Genomic DNA, 20,089 nt, shown 5'->3' on the forward strand with positions numbered 1-20,089 from the left:
AAAATTAAAGGAGGTATCTCTGAGTAAACTACATCTATCTGCACAAGTGTCAAAAACAATATTCGCTCCTGTCACTAAACGTTGTGTCTATAAATTTCATTCCTGTTGTAAATGAATGAATAACAACCATAAACTCACCTTTCAAACAGCTTTACCACTGTCCCCTGCCCTTTGGAGTGATTCACACACAGTTTTTCTTGTGAAAAAAATCCTTCCCAGGGACGTTTAATTCCATGTCCATGGGCTCAAGCAGTCTTGCTTGCTGTCTGACACACACAAACACACACACACACACACAGCCTGAGACTGACTCTCAAAGTCCAGTGAGTCCACACCTCTATGAGATCAGAAAGAGAGAGAGAGAGTGAGCGCATATATCTGATGATCTTTCTCCTGATGCACCATCACAAGACACACACACACACACACACACACACACACCCCACCACACACACACACACACCACACACAGTCACACACACACACACACCACACCCACAGTAACTCACAATTATGGATGCAGTAACTGGATCACAGATAACGCTGCAGGCAATGCCAATTGTACAAAAAAATTACTGCTGAAACAAAAAGAAAGAGTTTGAGAGAAAGAAAGTTGGAGAGAAATGGAGGGGTTAAGAAAGCAAGAAGCGAGCCAAGGGCGAACTGTCCTCCTCACGTACACACAATTGGGTCACTTTAAAGAGGCTACACACACACAGAAATAGATCTGAAAGTGGTCTGAGATAGACATAGAGATGGGATTTCTGCTCAGGGCTCAGACTGGAGTTAATGCTTTGAAAAACACACACCATTCAGGGTGTAACTGTAGGAAATAGACTCTTGGTTGACCTTCAGTCAACAGAGGAGAAGCAGAAACTTACCTCTCTCTCACACGTCTCTCTCTCTCTCTCACACACACACACACACACACCACACTCACACACAACCACAAGCACACATAAACACACTAACGTCACCAGAGGAAATCGGTGGAACTGTAATAGACCCAAAACAATGCCACGGTGTAAAACATGGGCATTGTTTGATAATTGTTGCACACACTCACACTCTTGAGGAAAGTCCCTCAGTAGAGTCCAACGGTCATTCCTGCTTCCTGAGACCGAAGTGTTTCCATCACACTTTGGTTTTTACTAAAACACACACCCCTCACATATTTATGGCCTTATTCATGACCAAAGATACAATGCAGCATAAATAATAATAAATGTCCTTGTAAAAATGGCCTAAGCTCACAGACACACCCGTGCAGGGCACACAGGGGCAACGATGTTTGAGTTTGAGTGAGATTCAGGTCACTGACTGTTACTGTGACGTGTCTGGCACACCCTACATGGAAAACATACAGCTAATTAAAGCTGTAAACTGATTAAAAACATTTCACTATTTAAATCACACAGATTTCTGTGATTAATCACACATAAAAATCAGATTTTATTTTAATTATATCTGTGTTTAATAGCATTTTTTTTTTTCTATAGTAACACTCTGGTTAGTAACCGATTACATGTAATCTGGATTACGTAATCCGATTCCAAAAATGAACTACTTGTAATCAGAGTATATTACATTGTAAAATGTTCAAATCAGATTACACTTACTTGTTTATATATTGCATGATTACATATTATAAACAAATTGGCAGTAAATTATCAATGTGTACTTTCTTGATTCAGAAATTTTCCGTTTCTAAAATTCAATTATGCCATACATGAAATAAATTATCATGAAAATTAATAAACACTGGTAATGTGTGGCTGTGAAAAACTATGTCGTCATTATATCCAGTGACCTTCAGTAACGTGATTCTGGAAGTCTGGACAAAAACAGTGTGATGGAAGCATAGCTAGTGACTGGTGCTATTTTAAGTTTCAAACTATCTGCAGAGCACCGCATGAAGTCAAATAGCTTGTCACTAGAATCTTATCGCTTCATGACTGTTTGAGACATGGTGTTTTAGTCAAAATATCTTAGAAGGTGGCACAATTTTGCTATCCACAATTTGGAACCTTTTAGGTTATTTAGGTTAAACGACTTGCTGTCCACTGATAGCATCGCCCATTTTTCAGTGACTGGCTTGTTAAAACACAACAAGCCATTCATGTTCAGATAAATCATTTGCAGGAAATGCATCATAATGTGAGATCATCTAAAATGTACTACCATTGTCATGGGATCAAAGTTATCTTGTTCTCCTGATTGGCAATGAGCCACTGAGTGACTCAGGGATTACCCATCAGAAAGACCCAATCAGCAGTGAGCATGAGCGCTCCGTTTACAGGCCAGGTGACTACCGCAAGCACGTTCACATTGCAGTGGGAAGTTCCCAAATTCCCGCTCCGGATTTCTGGAGATTGGGAAGCATACAGGATGTGACCTCATTGAGGAAAGACCTCACTTAAATGGCCATTGATGGATACTGTGATCGTTATGACTTCAAAACTATTTATAAAATCAACCCTTCACCAATCACGCTGCTATACATTATGACTCTGAATAAAACACATGCACAGGAGCTGCACACAGAGAATGCAAAAAAAGGCACAAAGCAGAAATAGATGGTAGTTTTTTAACACACACTTATAAAAATGGTGTGGGTAAGCCAGTATTGGGATCCCATGTGTTTGGTATTAAAGCTACAACCACAGTCTCTAAAATACAACCCGAATATAACTGAAGTCAAAAGTATATGTGTCACTGCACACTGCAGTGGAGTTTTCAGTTTGGATTTTCTTTCAAAGTTTGCTTGCACATTGAGATAACTAAATTTTGACATTTTCTAAAAGAAAATGTGAGTGACATCCATGTAAAAATCAATCAAAATAACAATAGGTTGAGGCTTATTCTGAGTTGCTACGTGGTTTCTAAAGGATACTTAGTGGCTCTTAGCAAGTTGCCAGGGTGTTGCTTTGCAGTTTGCTTCAATTCTTTGGGGTTTAATGCATCATGGCTGATACTGTAAGTGGTTGTTTACTTATCCAAGTCAAAAGGTCCACCCCGCAAAGTCTCCATGACATTTCTAGATGGATCCTAGATTCTTATCCAATAAGCGTTGTTAACAAAAGTACTCACATGTTTGACATTTTGAAAGTTTTTGAATGCTCAGAAAAGTCATTCTTGCAGCTCATTTTGAACATTTTTCATTATTACATAATCTTTTTTTTTTTTTCACACACTATGGTAAGCAAATATTTAATTTTCCTACATTGTAAACATTATGTATATGGTATTCAGTGCTCTGATCTTTCAGATAAAATATTTTGGAAATGAAGATGAATACAAGTCTCTCCCTGTCCCAACAAATCAGAAATGAGAAAATATGCAAGAGAGAGAAACTATGTAATTCATTTTGGCTTGGTTTTCTGCGTTCATTTTTGGCTGGACGACCCAAAACCATTAAACAGGAGAGCACATGTCTGACTAATGAAGGGTTATCGGTGTATACATGCTCACAAAGCAGTAAACAGGGCCCAATGTTTGTTGAACTCTAAAGTATGAATATCTCAGAATGTGAAGAATGTCCTGACACGGGAAAATGAGTGACAAACAGACATCAGATGAACGGAAGATTTCATTCTCTGTATTTACAGAGCTCCTTCTACCGTCAGTAGACAACTCCCAAAAACACAACTTACATCTAACAACACTGACAGCTAGGGTTACAGAAGCCACAAAATTGATGTATGTTGTTGCCAGGTGTTGCTAGTATCCTTTTATAGTATTATGGGTGGTGTGTTAGGTAGTTACATGCTGACCTAAGTCAAAAGATCCCACCCTCAAGTGTGATATTTTGCTTCTTGTTTGTATTGTCAAAAACCATGATGAAAAATTCATCAGCCAGGACATCGGAAGAATGTGTTTTAGTAAGCATTGCCAAAAACCCAGGGCTTCTTCAGAAAGGGCTCAATTATAGACATTATCCAGTTTTTACTGCTGGATCTCTTGTCTGTTTTGAGTATAAATATTTGCTTGCACACGCTTTAGAAATCCAGCTCATTTGTGACTGCAGATTGAGCCTGTAATACGCAAATGAACATGGGGAACTGCTGCAGGCAGATCTGCTGAAGCACTGCATGCTGTGCAGACATGCAGCGTGTGTGTGTGTGTGTGTGTGAGACACAGATGGTGAACCTGTGAGTCATCACTCCCTGTTTTGCCATTCTGATCTCATATTTCTTGTGTATTTTGTTTCATTTAGGAGATGTTGTTTTACAGAGCATGAAATCATCATCTCTTTAAATGTCACCTGTTTCTACAAGTTTCCTTCGGATGAGATCTCAACAGTAGCATTTAACACCCGCAGTGCAGGCGGCCCCACAGAACAGGTGACCTATTATGACCACAAAACCCCTCAATGTATTCTATCACAATATCTGATAACAAGCACGCATACTGTATCGAACCCTGTGTCTGATTTAATATTAAAACTCCTAACAGTGTGTGTCCACCGATGCAGCGGGGATTGTGAAAGCACCACTCAGGTGCCAATGAAAACACCGAAAAAATTCTGGTTTGGGGGTGTGCAAACTGTGTATCTATCAGTCTTTATAGAACAGTGGCTTGGAGAATAGAGAGGCTGCAGGGTCTGGAAACATTTTAAAAAAAATACAAATATTTTTAGGGATGAATGAAGCCTGGATTCGCATCAGGGTCACTCGAACCTCTGCAGCAAACACTACAGTGCTCTGGTCCAGAGTTACGATCTGCATAAATGGATCATATATGTTGGTACATGCAGAATCACAAAACACGGTGTCCAAATGCTCCTAAGTCCAGGACCCCAAAACCATTAAAAAACTTGGTCATGGATCAACCAATTGAAAAGGAGAATCATGACCGGATTCGGTCGTTGAGTACTACAAACACTGTAATCTATAAGCTGCTTTTTCCATCATATAGGACGTTATGTAGCTCTGCCCCTTTTCAGCTGTGCTTCTTTGTCTTCTGTTTGTATTTCCACAGCGTGTAGGTTTATGTTGTAGCGAATTTATGAATGAACCGCTCATTTTTAAACATCTTCCCGGTCTACTTGACAAAGTTTCAAACATTATAAATATCTATGATAACTTTTGGGTTAACTCTACATTAGTAAATCCACCTTCACCAGCTACATAATTCGTCAACAGTGCTACCGCAAAAACAAAAGTTCAAGAGAAAAAATTCTAAAGACAGCGGAGCACTTATTTCTCTGATGCATTTAGGTCCTATGTCTACATAGTGGTTCCCAACCATGTACCTGGAGAATGGAGTTCCCCCCAACAAGTACACATTTTGGGATGTCTCTCTTATTTGATACACCTATTTTGTGTCTTGGATATTCTTTATTAACAAGCTGATGAGAAGGTTCAGGTAAGTTGTGTTCTGGTAAGAAATTCATAAATAATTACTTTACCTTCCAAGTCTTTTTTTATTTGTCACGTGGACAGAATGCAAATGGAATGGATCGTTTCATGAATGACCCATCACAAAAATCGGACTGGTTGCTGCTTGCCATTTTTTTCTCTTGACCATGTGTAATATAGTTTTACAGTTCTCAACTTTTGGAAGGCTCTAAAGCACTATAACTCTCTCCTCACAAGCCTTGTGTGTGACTGCTTAAGTGACACATACTCCAGGTTTTCTTGGGAAATTTTAATTTAGAACGTGTTATTGTACTGATGTAATTTCTATCATGTGTTTGTTGTACTGAGGTCCTTAAGATTCTTGAGTTACACTGCTGGATCTCAACATGATGTCTCAGGTTTACCCAGAACTGAGCAATAATTCCCCTCTGGCTGGGGGGAACATTGCCATTTGAGGTATCACTTGAAACAAAACACAAAGTAATGAATGACTAATCTACAAGTAAGGCGATAGTTAAGCTATAAATCAAACATGGTGGTGTTAGCTCTCTCCTTTGATGTTAGCTAACTACAGCCGAAGACCAGGTACTTGTAAACATACCACAGAAGAGAGTGGCCGACAACCGTTACTAACCAAGTCATGACCCGGTTTGCTCCCAGCATTAACCCTGAGGGGACAATCAACAGATGAGAAGACATGAATGTTTGTTTACGAATCTACAAAGCATCAGCACTTTATATTATTTTTCAAAAAATTCAAAAAACCAAACATGGAAGACGGCAGGGGCCAATAACAGTTTTACTCTTTTGTCTTCAAAAAGTGACAGTTTCAGAGTTTTTCTTTGTAAAGTGGCTCTGCAAGAACAAAAAATTGAAAAGAAAAATAACGTTGTTAGGTGTAAATTATATTTTCAGATGCCCAAATTTCATGATACTATACTGCACATCATGAATATACTGTAGAATAGAAGGGTTTCATCTTCAGGAAGTATGTTCAAACCTGTAGATGATTTTTGTTTGTTCTGAAGCAAGGACTTCAATTGTTTACAGTATCTTTCACCTTGGTTCATGGTTAATGTTTATGAGATAACATTCAGGACCATCAAGATGCAGAGTGTCATTACACCACACACACACACACACACACACACAACACACACACACACAAATTTATATAAGCTTTTATTCCAGCTCTCCTATGTATAATACTTTATATAAATATATTTATGAGTTAGCATGGGAATCAAGGCTTTATTGGGATGGCTTTTCTTGCACATGTTTCAGAGAAAAGGACCAATTTACACGGCATTTTAAGACTTAATTGGATTTGCAACTGCAAGATAACTAATGCGCTCACTCACAAAAATTAATGCACTGCTGCAGCGGTTTTTATGCAAACTTATCTACTCTAACCATTGTGAAATTATGATACACGCTTGGAGCTTGTTGCTCCGTTTGGATTTTGAAATTGCTTTCTCACCACAAGTAAAACTGCTCCAAAGCTCTCATTTTGGAGTCAGGCCAAGACTACCACTGATCTCAGACCAATTTTGATTTTTGTGTGGATCCGATTTTTTACATGCTCACAATGAAAATGCAACAAGTTTGGAAACAATCGCTCCAAGCAGAGCCAGGTATTTGAAAATGCCCTTCAAACTCTTCCTCCTAAAGTTCGCTAAACCTGGTGACGCATTCTTTGGATCCTGCAAGCTGTTTTTGATTGTGTCTTTCAGTTCCAAAGGGTCATGATGACATTCACGTGGCACCCTGAGGCTAAATTAAACACGGCCACACCTAGAAGACAGAGAAAAGAGTAGAAAACACGTATCTTTAATCCGGTTCCCCCCTCAGTAACACACCTGCCTTTGAAACCAAATCGCCCACACCTAAAACAACTTTCCCCTTTACCTACAAAACTCACACACAAACCTCTTTAGAGCTAACATATAGTCCTTCTCAACTCAACAGTCACATCACATGTGCGTGTTCTGACGTCGTCAGATATGCTGCTCGGCTCATGGGCCTTTCGCCTCAAGTGTGTCACTAATATAGGACAGCTGAACCTTTAGTGACTAAATACACACCTATCACAGCCTCTACTCTCTAAGCTCTCTGCTCCTCACACCGCCCTCCTTCTCTCCCATCTAACTCCCCAAGGTGCTGTGTCACAGAATACAGGAAACTAGGGCGAAAGACAGAGCAGAAAGAGAGCATCAGTTCTAGAACCAGAGTGTGAGTGCTCTCTTTTCAGAGAGAATCAACCAAAATGTACCTCTTAACCATGCATTTTTCCAAAAGTCCAGTTTAGTTAGCTTACTATGGTCTGCAGGCTCACCTTGAAAAAAAGTTCTGTTGTGTTTTGCCTGACCTAGCCCGACCTAACCAGATTTTACCAAGTGGGTCCTCAGGGAACGAGGTGGCCCGTAGCACATCTTTGTTGACCTTGGAACAACATTGTGAGTTAACCGTTAATAATCCGCATTTTGACGAACCAGTTTTATAGTTCTGTTTTTGTAAACCTGTTTAAGCTTACAATCAGTGTTAAACCAATCCGATTTGAAAGTGCTTGTACTAGTTCAGTGTTGCGGTACATCCATTCATTCTATCATTCCCCTATAGGGATTACTCATGGTTAAGGTTTAGGTTTCAGGGATATGGTCTAAGACTGAGATGTTTGGATTAAAATGTTGTTCTAGGGTAAAACGCAAATATGTTGACCAAACACATCTAACTCAGGCAAAAGTTCAGGATGTGTGGCTTGGCTGACATAGTTCAACAATGAACAATCTATATATTCCAAACATTTTCAAACAGCATCCAAACTTGTCTGGTTGGAAACTACAGCTCTCAGCGTGATTTCTTAGAGAATAGTTTCCTGTTAGTATGGCATGGACTATAGATCTATAGGATCATTACTCTTAATAGGCAGAATAACATGCAGTGCATTCTATATCATTATAGTCCTGGTCTCCATTCTGCTCCTGCTTCCTGCAGACTTCGGTTTCAACCCTTCTTGACCACACCTGTCTGTAGTTATCAGTTAATCCTAAACACCTAGATTAGCTGCTTTAGGTATTTCGATTGGGATGGGAGCTGTATTCTGCAGGTTGGTAGCTCTCCAGGAGCAGGGTTGGAGGTCCCTAATGTACAGTTTTGGGAAAAAGGTTGTGACTAGTCCCAGGGTGGCCAACGTTTGTTTGGAGAGCCACAGACCTGAGCGTTTGCCTTAGGGACTGAGTGCGTCAAAAAAACTCACCTACCTGTAGCTTTTCTAGTAATGCTAGACCTTGATTAGCTTGTTCAGGTGTAGTTGATTAGGGTTGGCTACTGAACTCTGCAGGACTGTGGCCTCTCCAGGACCGATGTTTGGTCAACCCTGGACTAGCTAGTTAATATCTACAATGATGCATTGTACTATGGTAGGGTAACCAGCAAGTTGCTACAGAAAATGTACCCTAGGAGCTAATTGTCAGTTCTTATGCTGAAGTTCACAGACAAGTTACCCTCAAGCCCAAGGTTTTTACTGCAGCTTTTACACATGATACGGTTCGCTTAGAGGGCCCCATTTATAAAATGCTGTGCAGAAACCCTGCTAAAATCTTAATATCATCTCTCAAATATGTGTATGCGTGATTCATAGAATGAACGTAGGCACAGAAAATGCACGTACACCTCTTTCAGATGTGAAATCTATTAATAGCAAATGATCTTGAACTTGCGCGCAACTCTCTGCCTTGTAAACAACTCCTAATTAATATCATTAACATATAAAAGATCACCAGCATCATCCAAATTCTTTAATTTAGAACAGTGAGCTGCAAGAACAGCTTACATTTTAAAAACCCTGCAGTACTCCGACAAGAGAAAAAGTATGTACATCTGCTCAGACACTGACGTGACCGCTTAGCACTTTTTCACGTCAAAGGCATTTTTTACAAATATGAGCGTTGGCATGTGATTTAAGCGTACTGCGAGCATATGCACACCTTATAAATGAGGCCCATAGTGTGTCGTGACGTACATGTTGTCGGCATAGTAGCATGTGTAAAACTATTTGTACTCTGAACGCACAAGTTCCACAAGTTCCTGAATTTTTTTGAAACTAATTAGTTTAGGTCCACCAGGCCTAGGTACGTAGCTTCACAGTCAGAAAAAAAAACTGAAGAGACAGATCAACAACAAGTAACTTTTTGTATACAACAACATAGATGCCCATGTGTGCATGAGCACTTCTGTTGGGGGTTAAGAGATACATTGCAACTCTAGTTTAAAGAGTACAAAGATATTTCAATCAGTTCTAACTTCTGGAAAGAAATCGTGCAGACACTGGATAAATATAAAACTTTGGCTGTATGCATATACAAAGTGTTCACAACAAAACTGAGCATATGGGTTTCAAGCACATACAGAACACAGACAGTCCATTTCGGACAGCCAAAAACGAAATATGGAAAGAACTTTCCAAATCTGGGTTAGCTCTGACCGGCTGGCTACTTTCAGGGGTTACACTGTGATAAGTTTACGACAGGTCCATTGTCTATTGCCAATACTGTAGCAATATATGAAGTACAGCTCACACAGAAGTTCACTTTCAAACCAATCAGTTTTTCTGTTGGTAAATGCGGCAAATCCGTGTGAAACTAGCTTTCCCCAAATCTGTGGGGGTGGGGAAATCTTTTATCTTTACATAAAATTCCAGATTGTGTAGATTTTCTACTGAAATTACTGGATTTAGCCAGTGAAAGTTTGCTGATCAGTGGGTTATACGTGACCAAACTGTAAAATCATTTAGGTTTTTATTAGTTCAGCTTACTAGAACTAGAACCTCAAGATCAGGTTAGAAAAAGGTCTGAAGTACTGCTGGACCCCTGTCTGTTGAGGGCTCTTAAAATTGCCCCAAATTTTTCTCCACATTATACCACCCCTGATTCTGAAGCTCACACTATTTCTATCCTGAAAGACCTTTCCATTGTCAATAAAAATTAATAGAGAAAAAGAGTGGGATGTTTGCTTCTAGGACCACTCTGTGGTTTCATTTGTTGCAATCTCTCTCTCTCTCTCTCTCTCTCTCTGCCGCACTCTTTCTCTCTCTCTCGGCACTGATAATTATTTCCTGCATTTTGTAAGAGGTCATCGTTAACGGAAGCACTGCAGCATGTTGTGTTTTATCAGTGCGTTCAGCACTGGTGCTATCAGTGGCTGATAGCATTATTCTGTGTGTATATGTGTGTGTATGTTGTTTTAAGGTGAGGGGGGTAGCAACTGTAAACAGAGAGAGATTTATCTTCTGCCCTCGTTCGGAGCTCTGTATTAATCTTCAACACCCATCTGCCAGCATATAGATCTTCAAATCGCCCATGACACACAGGGAGACACAACACATGCCCAGTTTTATTTACATTCAATCTTTGTTTTTTTTTATATCACATGCAAACACCTGTGAAAGGAAGAAAGAGTCGGAGTAACAACGAAAAGGGCCCATACTGGTTGTTTTGAATGTCTTTATAGGTCAAAAATTAAAGCCTTCACATGCTTGAGCTTGCGCTGCACACACACCACACATGGCTATTTATACACCAGTTTCCTTTTGATTTATCCCCGTGCATTGTTTAGCGCGACATCTGCTGCGCAGTCATGGAGCACATGGATGGGCCACCACAACACACACGCACACACCCACACCCACACACAGAAAACTACACACACACCCAGGAGGGGGGCGAGTCAGCAGGGGGCAGGCAGGACAGGCCAGGGAAGAGGTCTACAGGGGCCGGGGAATTGCTTAGAAAACAGGCATCAGACTGAAATTTTGCAGTATTTTTCGCCAGGACTCGAGTATCCTTGTTGGAAGGACAGAGGTTGGCTAGCTCTGTCTACACAAACTTAGTGAGCAGTTTTTTTTTAGGTGAGCGGGGAGGGAGAGAGAGAGAAATCATCCAGAGGTGGCCAGTATTCACCTGTTTGGGGAGGGTTGGGCAACATCGACCTGTACAGGCGGTCAAACCGCAACGACGGTAAAAGATATCACAGGGGTTGGTGATTGTTATTCCCTGGGGTGATCATGTTCGACTGGGACATTTTGTATTTTTTGACTGTACCGATGTTAGCTATCTAACACTTAGTTGGTTAGTGACTCCAATTCACTGCAATGCACTGAAGGCTAAAATCAAATATATTTTACCCAATGGTTTGTTTTTGAACTTTATCACAGTGTGAGCTTCCTGCTAAATCCCTAGTAATAAAGAACTGTTGATCCCTCCTCCTGTGCATTCCAGAAATCAATGATTTATGTTGCACTGAGACATTGATGTCTATGTGAAATGTTCCATGAATCGATCACTTATGTCATCTAAGATGCTGACTTAAAAGCCAGATGCTGTGTAGAACAGCAGTGGGGAGGTCACCAAGTTTTTTTTTTTTAAAACAACCTACGCATGCCTTTCTCTCCTGGGCTCGTTCTCTGGCAAGGGGTCATGTTATTTAGAGCTTGAATAAAACTGAAAATGTCTTATGGCAGTAAAATCGAAAATTTTCGACAAACCTAAGACACACAAAACACAGCAACACCTGTTTAGGTAACTACAAACATAACAAAGAAAAATACCATAGACACTTTTTTGTTTGCTTATGCATTCCCCGGGGTAAACCCCCAATAGTCACAAAGTCAAATCCTTTTTACTTTATGAATGAAATGTAACCTCTTGAGGAAAGAAACGCAAAGAGAGGTTTTGCCACTGCGTTTGTGAAACAGGTCCCCACCCCAAACTCACACCATTTGTTTAGTCAGGTTGAGACAAAATAAAAACACCTGACCAATGTGACACTGGTAATTACAATTTCAGATGGGTCAGGATAGTCTTATGCTGCCTTAACATGCATCTGGTAAAATCTCACCGTCTAGAATTTATTACATGTTGTAATTACAAACGTGTTACACAAAGTCGTAACATAACTGGAAATAGGCCTAAACCAAACAAAATAATGCTAAACACCCTGAACAATACACAATTCAAAATGATAAAAAATAAAAAAAAAAAAAAAAAATCAGTTTTTATCAAAAAAGTATACATGGTACCAAAATTACATATATTGTTACATAAAGCAAACTGTGAAGTTGAGTGATCAGCCTTAACACTTGTCTATCAACTGTCCATATATCACACTTCTGAAAATATAGCATGTAAACTCGAAATAAATTGCAAACACGCATTCAATGTTTATTTCCTACATGACTTGCTTACTGCTTACTGATCGTCTATATATAGATTATAGGACATGATAATATCTATTAGGGATGTAACATGAAAACGTGAGCTGGTTGAAAATCGATTAAAATATGTGACGAATTCAAAAAATCGTTTTGGGATGCTAAAATAATCGTGATTCAATTAGGGGTAGGAAGGTTTATATGAATGTATGTCTGAGAGAACTTACTGTCTCAGAAAAGTTTAGATTTTATTTTCTTGTTCCGTCTTGCCTCTGTATATGCTTATTAAAGTTCATTAAGTGCAGCCGGCTTTGTTTTACAGCTGGTAACCAAGGAAACGCTGTTAAGCTCCAACCTGCTGCCAGCGAGTGAATCTGCGTCTCTTTCAAGCTCGTCTGCTGTTTCTGTTTCATGCAGATATTTTTTTTTATGTATATTTTCACAAAACTGAAGTCAAATCATTTCTGTTTTTGCTTCTAATTTCGAATTATATTAAAAAAATTTATATATTACAAAACTGCTCATGTTGCATGTATGGCATTTTTTTGTTTGGATGAATGTTAAAATTTTTTGCAGTGGTGCCGTCTCATTTTAAAAGGAAATAGCACAGACAAAGGCGTAATTTTAATTATACGAAGAGCTTCTTTCTTTTATTTGTGTTATTATATTTGATGCTTGGGGCTTGTTATAAAAATTTCACATTTAGTTTTTGTGTATTTTACATCTTACATTATATTTAAATTTTGTTTATTTAGTCTCAGACGCTTTTATCCAAAGTGAACTTATAATGAAGGACTTAGAAACAATCAAAAGCCAGCAAACGAGCCATATATGCAAGTGACTATATTAGTATATTATTATAGTGTTTATTTCATTTCCCAAAAGAAACGTGCAGCAATTTTTGTCCAAGAAATCATATAAAAGGAACACATTTAAATTCATAATTTAATCTTAAATTTAATTTTGTAAAAAAAAAAAAAAAAAAAAATGTTGAATCGAATCAAATCGTGACAATCAATCGTGAATCGTGAATCAACAGTCCAATCCAATCCAATCCAACCATCTTGAGTTGAGGTGAATCGTTACATCCCTAATATAGCATCAAGGCCTCCAGGTTAACCACCGAGTAGAAGGTTAATCCCTGCTGATAATGTTACATAACTATACTATCTGACCTTTATAATGTCTTTCTCAAGCACGTATTAAGACTGATAATGTTTTAACCTACTAAAAAAGCGTAGAGTGCACTTGGCCTTATGCAACCCCGCTGAGACACACATCTACAGACCATATCAGATAGCTCACTCCAGGGGCATCGGTCTGTGATCACCAAGACTTGATGGTGTTAAGACACGCTCTGTCTTGAACTTTCAACAGAAGGATTAAAATAGCTTGGAGTTCCTCAGGCTTTCTTTCAGCTCACGATGAGTGAAGGAGAGAAACTGACAGTTAAGCTGTTAAAAAGCTTCCTCAGCAGGTGTCTAACCATATTAAGAAACAGACACACCAGTAGACCTTATTTGGGGTAGACAACATTTATATGTTTCACAAAAGATAACAAGACTGTAAGGATGGATGTACAGTCCATTCAGTTGGTTTTACACTCTAAAAAAGACTGTACTTTTATCCCCTTCTATCACTCACTAAAAAAGCGTCCACACAACACACCACACACACACACACACACCTGAAATATTGTCAACCCCTGTATGCCCTCATTTCCTGATACGAAATGGTCCTCAAATGGCTGACTGAACTGTAAACAATCAGTATCGCAAAACACACTCACACACCCACAGAATGCTACATCCCAAAGTGGAGACAAACATCCACTGCTGTAAAACAATATAGTGTGTGTTTGTGTCAGAGTGATAGGAGACCCTACAGTAAGACTCTGTAACAATGCCTAACACAACACATATGTATACATATGTTTGGAGTCAAAGCAGTTTAGGTGGGGCCCACAGGGCATTCCTAAAAACCCAGCTATGAAAAATATACATGACTTTTAGACTATAGGAGGCTGGTGTTGTTGCTTGGTGCTGCTGGGGAAGACTGTACCATGTTTGGTTCGAGTACATTCTTTTCTGCCAAACAGGAAAATGGCATTTGTCAATGCCTCAAATAACAGTGTTTTCGTCTTGTTGCCTTCAGAGTTTTATTTTCCTCTTTTGAAGGACAATTGGAGAGAAATCAAATCTTACGATGAAAGCCAACATAGACCTGTGGAAATAACATGTCTGTTGAATTTCAATGTGGAATCCCTTTTTAGGAATCGCCCTATTTGCTTATCTGCAGGATGTGAAGAAAAAAAACAACACAAAAATACCAACCTTATAGTACATATATGGTAAAATGCACACCTTTACACACCTTTTTCCAGCAAAACAAACGAACCCACAATTAAAAATACTTTTTTTTTTCTGTTCCAGGGTCTTAGCTGCATGTTGAAAAGAGAACAAGCAAACAAAGATTTCGGACAGCAGCTATTGTAAAAAGCACATTTAATCATACCCCTGATAATGGGACCGTGCAATGGTGGCTTAAACTCACCTGGTGTTCACAGCAGGCCAAAAACCAAAAACCAAAACATTCTGCCAATGTAGAGCACCTTGATACAATGCTGCCCTGCCACGGCCCACAAAATTTATTTTCCCCACTGCTAATTGGCCTCTATATTTTTACAAATAGTAGTACTCTGGTAATTATTTTGCCCCTATAAGATATATATATGTTTGACTACAAAAAAAGCCCTGAATGAAAGAAAATGGACAAATACTTACTTGCCATAAAAATGCCAGATGGATTCATAAGGGCACTGTGTGAGTCAGGAAATTGTTAATATTTGTCTTTTCCTCATCCCCATAAAAGCACATCTTTCAGATGCCCACCACTCAAATTATATTTAATCATATTTAAAGAACAAGAATAAGAAGCATAACTCCTTATTATCAAAATTATTATTATTACTATTATTATTATTCTAGCTAGGATTATTTATTATTTATTAGGTCTATAATACTTTTATAAAGGATCTATTGACAGTTAATAATTTTAACTATTGGCCCAGGCAACTTAATTTACTAACCTTTTAATGCCTTTTAGATTCCCGCTTTTGAAATTAGGTCATCGGGCTGAAATTGTGTTGACGGCCAGATCCAACTAGAGGGAACGTAGTGTTTCTGAATTACATCCTCAATGTTTATGTAATTTGTCAGCTCATATGGTTAACGGAAATGGATTTGCGACTTAAAAACATCAAAAACGTATAGGTTAACATGCACGAGTAACCAGACACCCCCACTGATCTGGAGGCATCATCAATCAATCCGCATGTACTGTTATTTGAGAATAGGAGAGGGCCAAGTACTGAACCCTGAGGTATCTCATAATAAAGGCAGTTTACCAGTAACACCAAGACATGAATACTTCAGTGTGAGTTACTGTCTGACAGGACATGAATATTGATACTTTTTCTTACACATTTTCATTATATTTGTTGCTTTTATATGCATTGTTTGAAGAAATTTAAAGGCTTTCTAGAATTAAAAAAATTCAGACTGTAAATCAACTTTGCCAAAAGCAGAGCAACTTTCTCTCTTAATGTTTAGCAACTGAGAAGGGGCATGTCAGTGAGGCTAACAGATATACTTATATTTTCACGTGAATTGTTGGTGACACAGTTGGTGTAACTGGCATGTCTGATCACAATTACAGTGAAATCAAACTGTAGAAAATGTCTTAAGGTGACAGTCCACACCTGCATGGCTGCACTTCAGCCAGCCCATCATTATTCCTGAACTTTCACCTTTGACATCACATCCTCAGTCTCATTTTCGGAGCGACACAGGACTCTTACTGACCTATGAGAGTCAATTTCATCTCTGTAACCTCTGACCTTTACACACCCACACATTATCAGTGAACCCAATGTGTGCCCAACTGCTGACCCTTCAACCCTGACCTTACGTGACTGTTGCAGATAACGGAACAGGTTCGGATTACTGAAGAACCTTGCACACAGTGGCAGAAGAAACACATACTCCCGATCTCCCGACTTAGCAGGTCAGCGGACAGACTGAAATAGACACTAAGGTAAAGCACAATAAATGCAGCTAAAAACATCACTAAACATCATCCAACTACAAGAACCAAAAGTTCGAATCCATATTTTAACTCTGGATAGTCCCATTGTTATATATAAAATCTCAAGTGAACATCTTTCAAAACACTCCTCGCTGTGTGAAAACACACAACTCAACAGGATGAAAAAGTGGAAGTGCGATCAAATAATGGTTAGCGTACACATGGACAAGACACACACAGGAATCCATGCATTCACAAACCAAAATACGCACAGGCCCTGGCCGTTTGGCCCCCGGATACTGTCTGACACAACAAGTCATGAGACCCACACCTGTGTGTATATCAGGAAGCAGAGAAGAAGCAGACACACACCCACACACACACACACACACACACCACACACCACACACACAATATGCATAAACATACTTTCAATCAGGTAGGTGTTTTCCTTGGAACTAATTTAATTCAAGAATGTCAACTCCGAGAGTCAAAAAATGTGATTCTTAAAGGTTTAAATACAAACTGTTTATTATTTAATATTAATGTATTATCTGCTTTTAATATCTGAAAGAAAAAAAGCTTTGGTAACCACTTCAGGGAATGCATATATCACTATTAACTAGTTTTCTAATTGCTGCTTATTGATAGTAAGTAAGGTAGATGTTGTATTAGGATTAAGGAATCTAAAATATGGTCATGCAGAAAAAGGCATTAATTTGTGCTTTATATGTACTAATAGACAGTAAATATGCTATTCATACTGTATGCATCCTTAATAAGAAAATAGTTAATAGTAAATAGTGTCCCATAGTCTAAAATCAAAGGTTACACATCATATATATAATATTTAATCAAAGTAGTGTAAAGCTGGAAGGCATCTTGTCATGTAACAACAAAGAAAAATAAAGAGTAAAAAATGGTATGTCGAAGTATCAATGTCAAAATCTTAAGTAAAAAAACAGATATTTCTGTTTTTGGAATAAGAAGCATTGAAACTTTAAAAAAAATATATATATATAAATATTTTTAACATATTTAAATTCACATGTTTTTTAAAGTGAAATTAATACAGTATGTGTTGATTTAATTGAATATGTGTGTTTTTTTTTGCTTTTCATCAGCTTAGGCTTAGACATTTTTTTCAAACACAAAAATCTTTGATCACCATAAAAAAACTGTTAAAAAGAAAGAAAAATGTAACATGCACATGCAACAGACAAAACACAACAGGATGTGCTGTTTGTGTGTGAGTAAATAAGATAATGACGGTAATGACAGACAGCAGCCTTGATTGGTCGACAGCTGTTTTTCTGTTGTCCTGGTTACCGTTTTTAACACACACAAACCACACACCACAACACACCAGCACACACACACACACACACCACATCACACACACACACACATATCCTCTTTTAAAATTGTTCCGATGTTTCCCTCATCTATTTTGTTCATGTCTATTAAAACACAGACAAACCCATATTTTGTGCATTGCCAAAAAATATACAAAATACAAGAGCCACTATGGGCCTTCACTCATGGAACACACAATAACCTTTGTAAAATTATTTGTAAAACCATTTGTACGTAAGCTGACGCATACAGTGGTTTTACGAATGATTTACACAGAAGAAATTCATTCTGTATATGTGGGCTTTCAGAATGTGCTGCCCCATCTCAGACACAGGAAGACCAGAGGTGAAAGTGTTGTTCCTGAGATTGACCTGATTCTGACTCCCTGTGTTCAGTTCTTTACTATACCAGCACTGCCCTCAGCATTGTTGCTGTCACCCTCTGCTCCTCAGGAGATGTTCCTGATAGTTGTTTCTCAACTCTACACTCCAGGAAATTTATATGAAAACACTAGCACTCTAAACTCCATTTTAGTGAGCTGACTACATAGACAACATTGTTTAAGGAATCACCCACATAAAAGGTTGTCTCCTTTTATGTCATACTATTAGCTAGACCTTCAGTGAGGGCAATCCCAGAATGCATTCTCTTGTAAAAAAAAAAAAAAAAATAAAAAAAAAAAAAAAAAGAACAAGAAAGTGGAAAGTGCTTAATTGTATTGAATGTGTAATTGTAGTGAACTTTTACACATTCACAACACTTTCCCCTCTGTCTTCCTGTCTACTTTAAATTCTAAAATTCTAAAATTATACTAAGGAAAAAACGAAGCACGAAAACACCTGTACTTAACTTTGAAACACATTATAAATTATTATGTTTTATTAATCTTTTGCCATGCTTTAAAAAAGTACACTTGTTTCAATGTGTTGACTAACATACTAAAGCACTTGTAAAGTACTTGATTATGATTATGATTGTAACTGTAAAGTAATTTATTATTACATATAAAGTTCATATATTTTAAGTGTAATAAAATGCTACTTTGTTGTTACAAAATGTGTAACTAAAAAGATATTAGAATTCATGACTGACAGACGTTTCAATAGAAACAACATTAAAGTATTTTAAGTTTAGTTCATCATAAATGCTTGTCAAGTACATTTAGAAGTAGACTTCCCAAAACATATTTCAAAGACAACAGAAAGTAAAATGTAAATTACATGTAAAGACCTGCACTTAAGTCATACTCAAGTGGGTCAAAAAAGCATTCTTGTTTAAATTACCTGGTCTCTGTATATTTGTATGAGCACTACCATGATAATTATTTGTCTGCATTCAAATATATAAAGTTTCATGAGAAGCAAACAATGTTTAAACATTTTTAAACCAAAAACCACCACTAATATTACTTATAGAACCCGACATAAATGTAGGGCAGATGTTTGGAGGAGGAGCTTCACGTTCTCTGATATTATAAAAAGCAATCTCATGAGACAGAAGTCTTTACCCTGCCTCTGAGTCTGCCAACGCGCAGCTAGACACTTCCTCTGGGCTTCCTTTACGGCTAACAAGAAGGAGTCCATTCAGCTGGACAGGATGTGCATCTTCCTCTGTGTCATGAACAGATAAACACACTACAGAAGTGTGGATGATTACACAAATCTGTGCCTCATTCTGTAGATTTTGAAACAAACCCTCATTCACTGCTGATTATGGTGAGAATTTCTCTGTGTGGAGAGAGAAAGGGAAAATAGGGGAAAAGAGATGAGCAACGCCGTCGTGAGACAGAGTATAAATAGTTATGGCATCATTTTTTTTTTTTTTTACTCTTTGATGCACAAGCTAGATGAAAACCCCTTCTAACTGCACAGCATGGGTCTCTAAAATGATCCGTATTCATTTCCTATGTTATTTCATAACTTCGCAGGGCATATTTTTGTTTGTTTGTTATATCTTTTGAAATCGTATAATTTCTTAGACGATAATTTAATTTCGATAAATCCCAATATAAAGAGTTTTTTTTTATCATTTCTACAATTTATATATTCCCTGATCTATAAATTCTATGATCTATGAATAT

General features: G+C 38.1%; 1 protein-coding gene across 1 annotated transcript in view; it reads right to left on the reverse strand.

Moving 5' to 3' along the window:
* LOC109085042 (pleckstrin homology domain-containing family G member 1) overlaps positions 1 to 203 on the reverse strand; it is a 45,948-nt gene extending 45,745 nt beyond the window's left edge. Inside the window, exon 1 of the mRNA XM_042751381.1 lies at positions 139 to 203. The gene's annotated coding sequence lies outside the window, so the exon portion shown is untranslated. The remainder of the gene's footprint in view (positions 1 to 138) is intronic.
* Positions 204 to 20,089: the final 19,886 nt, after the last annotated feature.

Source organism: Cyprinus carpio, chromosome B23 (assembly GCF_018340385.1).
Source record: "Cyprinus carpio isolate SPL01 chromosome B23, ASM1834038v1, whole genome shotgun sequence".
Lineage (NCBI taxonomy): Eukaryota > Metazoa > Chordata > Actinopteri > Cypriniformes > Cyprinidae > Cyprinus > Cyprinus carpio.